A 17406-nucleotide genomic window follows, 5' to 3' on the forward strand; every position below is an offset into this window, starting at 1 on the left:
GCCGTTTTAGCTCTCACTAGCACTGCGTAAGAATTTCAGTTGCTCTGCATCCTCAGCATTTTTAATTTTAGTATTTAAAATTTTAATTTTAATTAATTTAATATTAATTTTAATATTTTGTTTATTTATTTCAGGGAGAGGGAGAGAGAGATCACAAGCAGGGGGGAGTGGGAGAGGGAGAAACTGACTCCACACTGAGCAGGGAGCCTGATGTAGGACTTGATCCCAGGACCCTGGGATCATGACCTGAGCTGAAGGCAGACGCTTAACCGACTGAGCCACCCAGGTGCCCCTCTGCATTCTCAGCATTACTCAGTCGTCTCACTCTGTAACTTCTAACCATTTTGGGTATGTGGATTGTTTTTTAAACTGTGATTAAACTGAAAACTCACAATTAAAATTTTTGTAGAAACTTTCTTGAATACAGCAACCTCATTTTGAGAAATGCTAATATTGGTGAATAATTTCTCTCCTCACACAAAAAATGGGTGCTAAATATTTATTTATTCAACTGTTATTTTTTTTAATTTTTAAGTCAACAAGATCTCTCTTACATTGTGCATTATAGAAATCAAGGGTTATGTCTGTTTGAATTTGCTCTGTATCAAGGAAATATTAATGCTATCAACTACTGAACACGTATCTACTGAACAAAAAAATATTTTATGCTGACTAGTCTTCACCCTAGAACTTTCTAGCTCCAATTTAAGACTGAAGAATCCTGGCAGAAGTATGTGGAAATATTTTGACATCTGTGTGGATGTAAAGAATCAGATACAAGTCATTTTAGCTTCAACTGGGAAAAAAAACTACATTTTCAGTGAAGAAGTGTAAGACTATTAAAAAAAAAGTTAGGGGCACCTGGGTGGCTCAGTCAGTTGACCTTCCGACTCTTGGTTTGGCTTAGGTCATGATCTCAGCGCTGTGGGATGGAGCCCCACGTCAGACTCTGTACACAGTGCAGAGTCTGAAATATTCTCTCTCTCTCTCCCCCTACCCATTCCCCCGCTCATGCTCTCTCTTTCTCTAAAAATAATAAATACATAAATAAAAAAATCTTAAAAAAAAAGTTATGATTTGCTATAGACCGAAACTTGATAGTGAGGCAAGAGAGAGGTGGCTGGCTGATCCTGGAGTAGAATTTGAGAAGGTGCTCAGGAGTATGCCTGTGCTTATATATCAGTATCACTGTATATCACTTTACTAGTATGACTTTATCTTTTTAAGCATCTTAGAACTTCTGCAATAAGCAATTATGTTTTTAATTTAGGTAATCATGCCATAGAATCAGGAGCCATTGCAGGAGGCTCCAATGATCTAAATATATATATACATGTATGTGTGTGTGTATCTTTATCTTTGTATGTTTATCTTTATCTTTGATGGCAAATTCGTTCAACCACATGATTTATATGTTACTTTTTCTCCTTACAACTGAAAAAAATTTTGAAAAATAAAAAATAATGTTTTTAATTAAATGCTGCCTCAAGAAACTGTATATAACTCTATAAAGCATCTGCTCTCAGCCCTTACCGGCTAATACTTTCCTTATCAGTTAATGCCTTATCAGAGATTTGCAGAATAAGCCACAAAGTATATCATTGGGAAATGGTGGCTGAAAGGCGGAAAATTTTGTTTTTAAATGTTTTATTTATTTATTCATGAGAGTCAGAGAGAGAGAGAGAGAGAGAGAGAGGCAGAGGCAGAGGGAGAGGGAGAAGCTGGCTCCCCGCAGAGCAGGGAGCCCGATGCGAGACTCGATCCCAGGACCCTGGGATCATGACCTGAGCTGAAGGCAGACGCTTAACCATCCGAGCCACCCAGGCGCCCTGAAAGAGGGAAAATTAAGGATAGTAGTGGAGAAGTGTCTGAAAGGAAAAGAGAGCTGCTTGTAAATCACAGAAAAGAGTAAGTTCTTCATTATTTTACCGAAGCTTGGTCCTGCTCATTTTAGGATGAGTGCACACCATATGGTTTCTATCTGGAGGGTGCTGGGGGGAGATCGGCCGTCTGGTAAAGTCTATTGCGTTCTAATATCTAATTCATAGAATCACACAATGATTAAACAGGAAAATAATCTTAGCCATCTTATAGCTATGTTCTTTTTCCCAAATGGGAAAGCTGAGGCTCAGAAAAGGATTAAGAATAATCTAAATGCCACATAAAAAATAGTCTTCCATTATTCTAGAGTTTTGTTTGCTCCAAATACACCCCTCTCCCTTCTATCATTCCCAGCAGTTTCTATTGTTTTCCATTAACAGAAAAAAATCAAAATTCTCTCTTCCATGAACACTTGTGTTTTTTTATTTCTGTGTTCTTGTTCATGCAGCCTCTCTACTTACAGACACCTGGACTGGGCACTGGGGATGACTGTGCTGCCATCCAGGAGTCATTTTCCAGCAGAGGAGACTTACATGAACAGAGAACAATTACCCCAGTGTACAGTGCAATACATTTGTGAAAGTAAAGAACCAAAACGTGCTCTAGCTTCCTTTTTGTGTCTGTTGGAATTGCAGAAACTCTACCAAAATACATAGAAATTACAGAAAATATTTTACTAGATAATACATCCATAATACACCCTAAGCAAAAAAAAAAAAAAAAAGATAAACTCAGTACACCAGAAATTTTGAAGAATTTCTTGATGGGAAAGAGCAGATAGGACCATCTAGCTGGAGAAACCATAAAAGAGAACTAAAAAATAAAGGCTGTAGCCGGAGAAGTCTCTACACTATTTTAGCATTTCTTTTTTTTTTTTTAAAGATTTTATTTATTTGACAGAGAGAGACACAGCGAGAGCGGGAACACAAGCAGGGGGAGTGGGAGAGGGAGAAGCAGGTCCCCCGAAGCGGGGCTCGATCCCAGGACCCTGGGATCATGAACTGAGCGGAAGGCAGATGCTTAATGACTGAGCCACACAGGTGCCCCTATTTTAGCATTTCTTAAAGAAACCAGGGGAAATATCACGCTCAGATTGAACAAATTAGAGAGGGAGGGGCCCCTGAGGGCAGTTAGGGCAATTAATTAAAGACTTTATTTGGATAGTCTGTGCCAGCGGGCTGCCCCCTCCCCACCCTCCAAAAGCAGTTGGCAGCAGCTGTGTTTGCCCCAGGATAAAGCCTAGGGGACTGTTTCATATACAGAGTGAGTTACCTCCTTAGGAGAGTACCTTGTATGAAGGTTGGGGTCGGAGATGAAGGAAAGTAGAGCCTGAACTAACTTGGAACTTCCAAATCCAGAGCAAAGATGGGGAAGGAAGGAGAACCACTTACTCCCTTTGTCCACAGGAAAAAGTTGGGAATGGGACACTCTGAAATGGGAGTTCTGACACAGGACACTCCCAGGGTAGTGCGCCAGATATGGTGTAACAACCAGCAGGACTGAAGAGCCCTCACACCCTACATCAAAGTTATTTGTACACCTTGCAAATTTTCCGAGCCCGACCCTCCTCCCAAACATCCAAGGCAGTCTTCTGTATTCAGAATTTAATGTCGCTTACTGCAAAAGAGGTTCTCATTTGATCTGATAAAACACATTCCAACAATCCTATTATGATAAAAATAGTCAACCATAAATATAAATACCAACCCCAAACTACAAACTAATTGAAGAAACTTAACTATGCAAGTGAGTCATTCAAAATATTGAAAGGATCCAAAAAGTTTCTGAGTAGCATGAATAAAAAGCCTCTACCCACATTTTGACACACCCTAATGTAGTTTTAGAAAGCGAAACATAAAGATAAAATCCTTAAAGTTTCTCAAGAGAAAAAATCAGATTGCCTATGAAAGAGCTTTCTTCTAATTAAAATCAGCAATACTGGATACAAGTTGACAACAGAGAAATATCATCAAAGTTCTGAAAGAAAAAAACATTAACCTGCAGTTCTTTACCCAGCCAAACCACCTCATGTGGGAGGGCAAAATAAAGATTTGCATTTTTAGATATGCAAAGACTTAGAGAATTTACTACCTATGAATCATTTCTAAAAAAATTACTGAAGAACACAGTTCAGCAAAACAGAGAATGAATCCAAGATGAAGTGGGATATAGGACCAATGTGGGCAAATAAACCAATAGAATGAAATAGCCAAAATATACTGTAAAGAAAAAAACCCTGAAGTTAAAAATAAAAGATTCTTTCACCATCTCAGGTTGTGTGAAGACTGGGAAAAGGGACATGCTAAGCCTCTTGTTTGTTTGGGGGTGTATGCTGACAGTGAATGTTATTTATTTGTTACATTAATTATTAGTATAATTAATTTTTAATAGAGCAGAAAACAATGTATGAACCATGCCTTGTGAAAGCCCAGATGATTCTGGGAAGACATTTCAGAAGAGGGGGCATTTGAACACAATCCTATAGGAAGAGGTATTTTGTCAAGTAACAGATATGGTGAAGAAGGATTTTTTTTTTTTTTTTTTTTTTCCTAGAGGTGAGGAGAGGGAGTAGGGGAAGGGGGAGAGGGAAAGAGAGAATCTTAAACAGGTTCCATGATCAGCACAGAGTCCGACACGGGGCTGGATCCCACAACCCTGAGCTCATGACCTGAGCCAAAATCAAGAGTCAAAGGCTTAACTGACTGAGCCACCCAGGTGCCCCTGGGGTAGAAGGATGTTCTGAACAAAGTATCCACATGTACAAAGGGTGCAGCATTGTATAAGGGTTTGGGTTATTCAAGAAAGAATAAGAAGTTCAGTGGTAGCTATAAAGTGTGTGGCCTGAGATGTGTCTAGAAAATAAGATTTTTTAATTTTTTTTTCTTCTCTAAAGGGCCAGATGATGATCTAAGTTGACTTCCTTATTGTACTTTCTTAATTATCTACTCTTATCATCCATTTTGATCTATGACTCATTATTTGCGCTGGAAAATAAGGCTCAGCACATTACAACCTGCTAGAAATTTCATGTTCTTTCTGGGGCGCCTGGGTGGCTCAGTCAGTTAAGCGTCTGCCTTCGGCTCAGGTCATGGTCCCAGGGTCCTGGGATCAAGCCCCACATCGGGCTCCCTGCTCCGCGGGAAGCCTGCTTCTCCCTCTCCTCCTCTCCCTGCCTGTGTTCCCTCTCTCGCTGTCTCTCTCTCTCTCTCTCTCTCTCTCTCTGTCAAATAAATAAATAAATAAAATTTAAAAAAAAAAGAAATTTCATGTTCTTTCTGAATCAAGAATGATCTCTTTGCTTCCAAAATCATTATGCATATATTACACAAACAGTATAATGAGTCATATGCTCTTAAAACTAAGTGGATAGGAATCATAAAAAAGGTTTATAATATTTTAAATTCTCAAGAAACAGAGATTATGGGATAGCACTGATCATCCCCACAGCAGGTTGCTATGAAATAAATGTGATCAATAAGCAATTCTAATTTACGGACCAACTGTTTCCAGTCACTACAGATCAACATGACCAAGAAACAATGTCAAACACCTTCAGATATTTAATATAGCTTTCGTGTTCTTACTAAGAGGTTTGCTTTTACTAGAAGTGACTAATCCTAATCAGTAAATTATTCTATTTTTTTAATGTTCCATTAGTTCAGATTATTTGTGGAAATGAATAAGCATATGTTGCTTGTGGAAACATAGGCAAACACTCAAGAACGGCTATCGGGTTCCTTTTTAGAGTCCATGCAGAACCAGAAGATTGCTAAATTGCAACAATATGAAGCCAAAATTCGCAATCGTCTTAAAAAGAATTTATTTTTGTTTAAATGGAAGTTAGAACAAAGAGAACATATACAAAGTACTAAATGTGTAAATAATATTTAGGTAGTAGGAATGTAGATGCACAAAAAGACAGAAGAGAGTGTTTATCAAGTTTTATATTGATAATTTAAAAAAGGCAAAATGATAAGTGTTAATGTACCAACTTAAAGTAATCATTTCTTGAGGTGTAATTCAGAAGAAAAGGGATTTTTGTTGAAGTAGATCTTTCTTTGAAAACGAGAGCACAGAAAACAACTGGCTTCCTTTCACAGAGATGTTCTAAACAAATATATTTTTTTTAAAAGTGAAAACATACTCAATATGAACATTCATTCACATAATACCATGGCCTCACTGACATCTATATTATTTGAAACTTTGAAATCACATATATACTTAATTTACATCTTGTTTTCTTTAAAAAAAATTGAGAAGCCTATCAATTCAATTACTATTAGCATTAGCTTTCTGTTTCTGGAGACTGATGAATTAATTTGTGGCTTATGCAGACTTATGCCTCCAGTCTTATCTTCCCTGTATCCTGCCTTTTAAGCAATCTCCTAAGTATTAGCATTTTACCCGAGGCGGGAAGATTTAGGGATAAGAGATGAAATTTAAGTCAGTCAATTATGCCACCTTGGAGTATTTCTAACACAAGGTTTACATATACATGCATAGAGAGAGTTTTAGGTTTGAAAAAATCATTAAGGAAAGAAAATTGGAACCAATATCTAGAGTTGATTTAAATTTCTTATGTGCTGTTTGTCATGCTTTCCCACAATAATCCAAGAGACGGTTGTACATATTAATTAAAGTAACATAGGGTATTATACCCTGAGACTGTTTCTTACTTGACAGGTGTCTCAGTGTTACATACATTTCAAATTGGATTTTATACAGTATTTGCAGGTACAAATGAGGCGAGCAGAGATGCTATTAAAACACTTCACAGAACAACCAAAAATTCAATGGAAAAGTCTTACCTGCTTTTTTGTCATCCCAGAACTTAGATTCTATTTTTGTCATAAATTGTAACTGGGAAAGACTGTGGTCATACCCCTTCTATAAAGATTTAGTATCCACTCTGAGATGGGATTTTTCTAGAATTAAGATAAACCTGAAGCATCTCAATCACAACCTTACACACAGGATGGGTCTTTCCTGGAATTCCTCTGGAGAACACAGGTTTTCTCATTGTGTCCCAGGGTTGTAAGAGACTATCTGAGACTGTCCAACCATGAAGGGGTGAGGGTGGGGCGGGGGGAATGGAAGCAACTGAAGATGAACCAAAGGTCAGGTTTGGGTTTAAGAAGCCCCTGCACTGAGAACCGTAAATCAGAACCCTCACTGGTCCCCAGAAGTCATAATTAGGTTGGCGGCAGCAGCTGGCTGGGATCTACCTGATCATTCACTAACTATACCTGGGTACCCTTTAAAAGATTATATACTTTTTGGGCGCCTGGGTGGCTCAGTTGGTTAAGCGACTGCCTTCGGCTCAGGCCATGATCCTGGAGTCCTGGGATCGAGTCCCGCATCGGGCTCCCTGCTCGGCGGGGAGTCCGCTTCGCCCTCTGACCCTCCCCCCTCTCATGTGCTCTCTCTCATTCTCTCTCTCTCTCAAATAAATAAAATCTTTAAAAAAAATAAAAGATTATATACTTTTTTTAAAGATTTATATATTTGAGAGAGAGAGAGGAGAGAGAGTGAGCACGGGGTGGGGGAGGGGCAGAGGAAGAGGGAGAAAGAATCTTAAGCAAACTCTGCTCTAAGCCTGACATAGGGCTTGATCTTGCAACTCTGAGATCATGACCTGAGCTGAAACCAAGAGTCGGACACTCAACTGACTGCACCACCCAGACACCCCAAAAGAGTACATACATTTTAAAGTAAAGTGTCTCACCATCTCAGGAGTGCAGTCTTTTCTTCTTTAATCATTTCAAAACAATCTCTCGGTAATATACAGCATACTTTTCCTGATGCCTGTAAAATGAATGAACGGATATGAGTCCACCAAAAATTTGATGACAATCAAGACTATGCCTGGCATCAGTCATATGAAGTTACAAGACACTTAGGTGACTCACAAAATCCTGCTTTGAAAAATTACGAATCTAAAATATTTGTAGTAATTGATATTGATCGCTCTCTAGCTGGCATTTGATGGCATGTTTTAAAAAACTAAACTGAAGATAGTATATTAGCTGGGGAGTTACTTGTTGCCTATTTTGTTTTCTTCAGAACGTTTTGTCCATTCAAGTCTCTCTTTTTTGAAAGATACCTTAAAAAGTAGGACTGTCAGGACTTTGAGAAAACTGTTCCTTCAAACTTCTCTGACTGATAAATATTACCTGAATATATTTCACACCTTGCCTGATCATATTTTGAACACCTTTGCGGTAGAAGACTTGAAGTTCCTTAAAGTTTAAGGAGCTACATTTTCTTCTGTTAATTCTCTCATTGATTCATTCATACTATCTTAATTATGCAACAGTAAAAGTAAGGATATGTTCCATTTGTTACCCACAGCTTAGAGAAAGAACTAAACTAAGCTAAACAAGAAAATAATATTGTTCCTCAATAAAATTATAAGAAAATAAATTTCGGGAAAACATCCCGATTTTATTGTAGCTCATAGGCACTATATTGCATATATCAGCAAATGTATTAAAAGGCCCTTTGTGTACCTGCGTCTTTTCTGAAATATTGCTCTTATAAATGAGTTTTTTTACATTTTTATTTAAATTGCAGTTAACATACAGTGTAATATTGGTTTCGTAGAATTTAGAGAAGAGTAGAATTTAGTGATTCATCACTTACATATAACACCTAGTGTTCATCACAAGTACCCTTCTTAATACCCATCATCCATTTAGCCCCTCTTCCTCCCACCTCCCCTCCAGCAACCCTCAGTTAGTTCTCTATAGTTAGGAACCTCTTATGGTTTGCCTCCCTCTCTCTTTTTTTTCCCCCTTCCCCTATGTTCATCTGTTTTGTTTCTTAAATTCACATATGAGTGAAATCATACGGTATTTGTCTTTCTCTGATTTATTTCACTTAGCATAATACACTCTAGCTCCATCCACGTTGTTGCAAATGGCAAGGTTTCATTATTTTGGTGTCTGAGTAATATTTCATTGTATATATATATACCACATCTTCTTTATCCATTCATCAGTTGATGGACATTTGGGCTCTTTCCATAATTTGGCTATTGTTGATAATGCTGCTATAAACGTTGTGGTACATGTGCCCCTTTGTATCAGTATTTTTGTGTCCTTTGGGTAAGGTAAAAATGAGTATTAAGAACAGTGTTCTTTTTATTGAATAGGTGAGGTAAATTCAATATGCTTATGGAAATAATGATCTCATCTGAAGCAGTCTGTCCTTAAACGACAAAATATGTTTTTTTAAAAAACTATTTTAATTTCTCTGATTTAAGGGAGAGTGTAAAAATAATCTTAATCACGAAAATTAAGACCTTTTAAAGAATTATTTTAAAAATTATTTTTATTATGAAAGCTAATCTTTTATTACACAATTAATACCTGACCATTATATAAAAAGGCATAAAGAACAAAGATAGATCTATAATCCCATCATCCAGAAAAAAATCCCTAGTAACATATCAGAACAGGTTATTCCAAACATTTTTCTCACATCACACACGAAAATATAAATATGTGTATATGTATATGTTCATATGTATTTTATGCATGACTACATGTGTGTGGTGTATGTGTATATATTCATATAAATATGTAATGGAATTAGATTAGACATACTGTTTAAGAACTTTTTTTACTTAACTGTAGTTAACAATACACCTTGAAAAAAATTTAATTATTGAAAACTATACCAACAATCAGAAGTGAGATTTGAGAAGTTATTCCAAATTCAAACCCAACACAACGCCATTATAATATCATTTTATCCCACTGTATTATCAGAAATTGATAAAAGGTGAAGAACTTTATAAATGGACTATCTGTTCATTTATTTCTTTATTTGAGAAGTGCATCTTATGGCCTCATAGAAAAAAAACTGGCCTACTATTTAGGACTGGCCTACTATTTAGGAATCTGGAGTAGTAATTCCAGCACAGAAAAGAGATGTGTAATCTGAAATAGATCTGAAATAAATTGCCTACATTTTATTCTCTTCAACTTAAAAAAAATTGTATTTGCATTTCTTTTTACAAGTTCTCCCCTCTCTCTTCTATATGTTCAACCTCTTTATTGGCCACCTCCTTACAGCACAGGACATACTTGAGACTTGTTCATATATAAAGCAGACCTAAAAATCCCATTCTTGCTCTTGCTGTCTACTGCAAGGTCCTGTGTTTGAAGGAGACTTTTTTTTAATTGCCAAGATTTTTTTTTTTTACCAGTTTCAATTTTTGTTTTATGTATCTCTCACTTTCTCCCTCATCCTAGTTACTAAAATTCAACAGATATTTTTGAACGATCATAATTACATTCTCTAGTTATTTTTTAGTGTGGATTACAGTGCTCCTAAATAAACTGTTTTCAACTTTGATTTCCATGTTACGATTCTTCCCTGATCTTACCTCTCTAATTTTTGTTTCCATTCTGTCTTTTCTTTTCTCCCTAACCTTTGGGATTCTCAAAATTCTTAATTTCCTTCTCTTTGCATTCTACATACTGCCTGGATTACTTTACTTCCATGTAAAAATAATCTTAATCATGAAAATTAAGACATATGAAAAAGGCTTATTTGACAATCACTCATATATTTATATGTATAACTTTATTCAGACAGACTTCACTTCTGAGTTATAAACACATTTTTAATAGTCAGCTGTAAAAAGAAAATAATAGTGACTTTAAAAGTAGCCAACAATTACTGAGTTTTGACTATATATCCCTGTTCCAAACTTAGTGTTATAAACATCAATTTTTTTTAAAGATTTTATTTATTTATTTGAGAGAGAGAGAGTGAGCCCAAGAGGGGGAGGGTCAGAGGGAGAAGCAGACTCCCTGCTGAGCAGGGAGCCCGATGCGAGACTCGATCCCAGGACTCTAGGATCATGACCTGAGCCGCAGGCAGTCACTTAACCAACTGAGCCACCCAGGCGCCCAAACAACTATCAGTTTACATCCAGATTTATAGGTCAAGAATTCAGATAGGGTAAAGTGAGGAAAGTTTGTCTCTGCTCCAAGATGTATGGGGGTCTCAGCTGGAACACACAAACAGCTGGAGGTAACTCATGGCTAGAGGCTGGAATTATCTGGTGACTTCTTCACTCAATGTCTCATGGGATGGCTGTGGTGATTCAAAGGCTGGTCTTCACTGAGGCAACTCACTGGAGTCAATACGTGATATGGCTTGGGCTTCTCACTGCATACCACCTGGGTTCTGAAAGAAAATGTCCCAAGATGGAGCATCTGGAGTGTAGACAGACAAAGCACAACTGGAGTGCTTTCTTTGTACCTGATGTCATCAGCTCTGAAGACTCAAACAGCTGGGATGACTTGAGCAGCTGGGGACTAGAATACTCTGGAGGCTTATTAACTCCCATGTCTGACACTGTGGCAGGAAGGACTTGAAGGCTAGGCTCATTTGGGGCTGTTGACCAGAGTGCTTACATGTATCCTTCATGTGTATCCTCCATCTTTCACAGTATGCTGGCTGGTTTCTTTTTCTTTTTTTTTTTTTTAAATATTTTATTTATTTATTTTGACAGAGAGAGAAAGAGAGACAGTGAGCGAGGGAACATAAGCAGGGGGAGTGGGAGAGGGAGAAGCAGGCTTCCCACTGAGCAGGGAGCCTGATGTGGGGCTCGATCCCAGGACCCTTGGATCATGACCTGAGCCGAAGGCAGACGCTTAACAACTGAGCCACCCAGGCGCCCCTGCTGGCTGGTTTCTAAGAGGGAGCATTCCCAGATGGAGGGACTAGAAAGTAAGTGTTAGAAGAGAACTAAGTGGAACTAGTATGTTCTTTTATGACCTAGCCTCTGCAGTCATGCAGCATCACTTCCTTTGCATTCTGTTGGTTACAGACAAGTCACTAAGGTTGGTGGATTCAAGGGCAGGGGAATTTGACTCCACCTTTTTTTTTTTTTTTAAACATTATTTATTTATTTATTTATTTATTTATTTGACAGAGATACAGCGAGAGAGGGAACACAAGCAGGGGGAGTGGGAGAGGGAGAAACAGGCTTCCCACTGAGCAGGGAGCCTAATGTGGGGCTTGATCCCAGGACACTGGGACCATGACCTGAGCTGAAGGCAGATGCTTAATGACTGAGCCCCCCAGGCGCCCCTTGACTCCACCTCTTAATGAGGGAGCAGTAAGGGCACACTGCAGAAGAATATGTAGAATGTTGCGACCATCCACATATTAATGAGTGATATTCCTATATGCCAAGCTGCTGAATGTGAAATCTTGGATTCATTCTTCCATTTCTCTTTTCCCCATCACCATCCAATTCCATTAAATAACCACATTCTGTCCACCTCTCTCTCCATCTTCACTACTATTTCTTTAGTTAAGGCTTTTGTCATCTCTTAGTAGAATATTATAATATCCTCAGATTTTTTCACCTTTGGTCTTGACCCCTTCCAATCTATCCCCTACACAGACACCACAGTGACCATTCTAAGACTCAGATCAGATTATGACACTCTCTTACTTAAATCTCTCTAGTTATACTTGTTGCCTTCACAGTAAATCCCACATTTCTTTGCATTCTATATAATGTTGTCATGCCTATCTTCCTCTCCTCTAGCTCAGGGGCTGGCTGAAGCTAGCTGGGTTATGTAGTAATACCATGCATACACTGTGTTAGAGTGATTTGCAGTGTAGAAATCATTGCCATGTTTACAAAAGGTAGCTTTATGTCACTGGAGTTGATTGTGACCTTGTAGACATGAGAGCCCAGCTTTCCAGACCTTCTATTTTATTAAGAGAAGCTGGATATCTTTTATTTTTGTCTTAAAATGTCATCTCAATTTAAAAAAATACCGTGTAGGGTGCCTGGGTGGCTCAGTTGGTTAAGCGACTGCCTTCGGCTCAGGTCATGATCCTGGAGTCCCAGGATCGAGTCCCGCATCGGGCTCCCTGCTCAGCGGGGAGTCTGCTTCTCCCTCTGACCCTCTTCCCTCTCGTGCTCTGTCTCTCATTCTCTCTCTCTCAAATAAATAAATAAAATCTTTAAAAAAAAAATACCGTGTAGGCAAACATAAACTTTCTGTGACCCAGCATCACCCATCACATTCCTACCCAGGTCCCCTTTCTATTTCCTATTACCACTTTCTATCATAGCATCTTTAGCTCAATGCTGCTCACTCGTTCAGGATTTTGCCTTCTTCTCTTAACTATAAGTTCCTTATCTTGTTCATGTCCCAATGATGTGGCATTGAAGTGGATGTTCAATACATATTTGTTGGATGAATGAATGATATTTATGAAAGTATTTTATAAACTAATACACTTTTATGTAGACTCAAGAATTACAATTTCTATAGTTCATATAATAATCATCTCCTCCAAATAAAAGGAAGGAAAGGCAGGAAAGACTAAAAGTAAGCTATGGAAATGAATGAAAGTGAAAGTTACCAAAACAAATGAAAAAGGGGTTGGGTAAGGAGAGAGTAAGATTGGATTCCCACTCTTCTTCCCATTACTCCTGTGCCTTTGCTGGATCTGAGCTGAAAGTCTTCTTTATAGTTCACCTGGCCTAATATTTCAAAGGTCCCCTGGTCCACATCAGGCTTTGATTGACTCTGTCTCCCCATAAAGTTCCTTTGCCTGAGCTGTCCAGTGAATTGCTTCCCCAAGGGTGGTGTCAATAAAATTGCATAATGCCTTGGGTCTCTCAAATGAGGCCCAGCTTTACAAATCCCTAGAGTTCCCTCTCTCTGAGGTGAACTTATTGCTCTAGCCACATGGCTGATATAGACTTACTGAAAACCCTTCATGGGTTTCTGATTTTCTTTAGTGAACCTGCCTCAACAAGAATAAAGATGAAATGATTGAGTAATATTATTACTCAATAAATTATAATATAAAATATTATACATTAAACAAAATGACATGTCCATAGTTAAAAGGAAAAAATAACTTGAGCATTTATATAACATAGTAGTAATTCTTCAATTCAACACATATTGTAAACACTGCATTAGTCAATATGGGGATCCTAGAGTAAATCAAAATTGTTAAAGTGAAGACAAAAATATGCAATCATAAAGCATTTAAGGAACAATTTTAAGGAATATGGCAGGCACTAAATAAATGAATGAATGAATCAATGATGTCAGCTTTTAAGCATTAAGAGTGATTACAAGTATGCTTTTATACTTAAGTACTGTGGGGGTTCAGATTTTATTATAAGATTATAAAATAGCGAGCTTAAGCCAAGAAGTCTTCTTATAAGTGTAGAATTTGAAAAAAATATAAGATTTAAAATAGCATTGGGGTGCCTGGGTGGCTCAGTCGGTTGAGCGTCCGACTCGATTTCATGATCTCAGGGTCATGAGACTGAGCCCCGCATTGGGCTCTGTCCTCAGTCTAGACCCTTCTTAAGATGCTCTCTCTCCCTCCCCCTCTGCCCCTCCTCCTGCTTGCTCTCTCCCACTCAATAAATAAAATCTTTAAAAAAAATAAAAAAGAAATAAAATAAAATGGATGCAATTAGAAGATGTTCTGAAGGAATTCATATGATTAATGATTTCCCTGGGAGAAATTTAATTTAAATAGGTACTGGGAGCTAGTGACCCACTTCATTTATATTAGTAGTATTTGACCACATTTTACAGATACACTTATTTGTCCCAATTAGGTATTGGTGCTTTACTAGTAATTTGCTAATATTAATATTGGAAGTTTTGGAATTCTCCAACTATTTGCATTAAAAATAACTGAGATTATTCTACATAATCCCAGTTATAATGTCATTCTTGCTTGCATTATGATGGGCTTTCCTTAATGAAAGAAATGAAGTTATAGCTAGAACTAAAGGAGGAGACTTAGAAGGGAATGCATCTCAAATATATCTGCCATCATCAGAATGTTGAAAACATGCAGTTGAAAACCATCGTATTAGGGTTAGAAATCTTTTCAAGAGATATGTATCTAGACACTATCATATGTTGTCTGCTTTTGTTCATTATGGTGTTTTCAGCATTTAATGTAATCCTACATAATTATAAACATGTTTAATAAATATTTGCTTTTATTTTGGTGATATTCAATGAGCTAACCAAATGTTAAACAAAATAATACCTCATGATATTCAGGATACCGAAAAACCTTGTTTCCTGACAATATCAGATAGGTGATCCCTAGGTGGAATTATCTGGTAAGACTAGATGGCCAACGTTATGCTTGTTCTGTATATATTTAGGATAGGACAGAAAAGGATTTCCAGTCTAGGAAGGGAGGCTGAAGGAACACATAAGACGTTGTTATAGAATAACATAAAACTACATATAATTAAATACCAGGAGAGGAACAAAAAGAGCGATGCATCTTATCTGGAGAATCTGAGGATAACTTACTAAGAAGTGGGATTAGAGGATGAATCCAATTTGGATAAAAGGAGGGAGGGCAGGAAAGCTTCCTGGGAAGGTAGGGGAGGCCATAGAAAGGTTGGCTGTGGGTTAAAGTGTGGCCTATAGGAGAGTCTTGAAGAGCTGTGGAAATAGGGTCAGATATTATAAAGAAAATCAGGAAGGCCTAATGGACTACCTTCTTTATTCACAGTATCACTTACCTTGAAGAGACACTACAGTTATTGCTTATTCTAGAGGCATTTTTAATCTTTAATGATAGAACCCATTACTTTAAAAAAAAGAGAAAGTAAAATTGCCTTCTTTCAAGTCAGCTTGGTGACTTAACACCCAGCTCTAGAGTCTCCATTTTATTCTGATATCTAATTTGAAATGTAAAATCTTCTTGGTTATTAGTATCCTATAATCTGCTACTTTCTTTCCTTTTATTCATATGCCACTTCATCTTAAGATCTTTTACCATAGAACTCGAATGGTTAGAACATCTAACCATTGTAGGTTCTGGTGCCTTTCACCAACTTCTCTGTAGGCCCTTATGTGCTATAAGCCATCTAATTAAAGCCCAGGCTCTAGGCAATAACACGAGCATTTGAATCCTGTTTCTACCTAACCTATTAGCTGGGTAACCTTGGGCAAATTACCTAAATTCTTTGGTTCTGTTTCTTCATTGTAAATTAAAAATGAGGAGAGCATTAGTATTTACCTCAAGGGGTTATTATGAATATTAAATAAATTAATGCAGATAAAGCACTTAAAACAGCACTGGTAACATGGTAAGTGATATATAAGTGTTAGCTGTTACTATTATTTCTAATGGGGAGAAAAAATGTACATCTGATATTTAGTATAACTATACTGCCCATGTAAGCGCATTAAAATTTTTGATTATTTCAAATTTAAGTTGCATTTTAAGTGATTCTCGGAATAAAATTTAGCTTGGAAAAGACCTCAAACATCTTTCTCTTCCAGTGCCATAGCAAAAGGCCTGGCATGGAGTAGATGTATTACCCATTCAATAAATACGCACTATGTGAATGAGTGACACTGCAAAACAGAAAAGACAAATGGGTAGTTATTATACTAGGTAGAAGTATGCTGGGTGCTTCGGGAGCACAGAAAAGGTGAGTCTAAATCCTCTATAGATAGAAGTAAATCTATAAAATCTACCTAGAGGGCACAAAACTCAGCTGAATCTGAACGATGCACAGGAGCTGATCTGGTGAAGAAGAAATTTAATGGGTCTAGATAGTTCTTTTATGATACGATTCTGGTCAAATTATTCAAAATAGGGCAATTAGTAAATGGGAATTATTTTATTGCTATTTATATCATAACATGGGCTGGAATTGCAATTTATCAACCAGTGTTCTAACTGGTATCAAATTATTCCAAACAGGCAGTGTTTCCTAGTAATTCATATTAAAAATGTATAGGGGCGCCTGGGTGGCTCAGATGGTTAAGCATCTCCCTTCGGCTCAGGTCAGGATCCCAGGGTTCTGGGATCGAGTCCTGCATCAGGCTCCCTGATCCTTGGGAGCCTGCTTCTCTCTCTCTCTCTTTCTCTGTCTCTCATGAATAAATAAATAAAATCTTTAAAAAAAATGTGTATGTTTAGGCCTTTTGAAAAGTCTAGTTGAAAGAAAAATAATAGTTATCTTTTACTGGGTAGTTATCATGTACTGGCCTTATAATGAACTCATAAAGAATTAATTCATCTAAACCTCACAAGAATAAAGTTCTCTTACTGCCAACTGATAAAGTGATCAAGTAGAAGTCAGAGTTTGAACTCAAGGCTGCCAAGTGCATGCTCTAAATTACTACACTAAGCGAAATTTTGGATTGATCACTCACTAGAAATGCTGTCTTGTTTTCCTTTTGTATAATTTGAAGAAATGTTCAGAAAAATTACTACATTAATGATACTGATTCAGGATTCATGCTGGGACTTTTGTAAACTGTTACGCAAAATGTAATTTATAAGTTTCCCTTCAACACTACAAGGATGAGCACATCACAAGATGTCTTGCTTGTCAGCACTATTCTCCAGCTGAAAGTGCTTCCACATCCACATCCACATCTTCATTTGCTTTTTCCCCTAGTGGGTATAGAAAACTACTTGAATAATGCATATTACTTTCCATATTCTTCCAACAGAACATTG

Source organism: Zalophus californianus, chromosome 3 (genome assembly GCF_009762305.2).
Source record: "Zalophus californianus isolate mZalCal1 chromosome 3, mZalCal1.pri.v2, whole genome shotgun sequence".
Classification (NCBI taxonomy): domain Eukaryota; kingdom Metazoa; phylum Chordata; class Mammalia; order Carnivora; family Otariidae; genus Zalophus; species Zalophus californianus.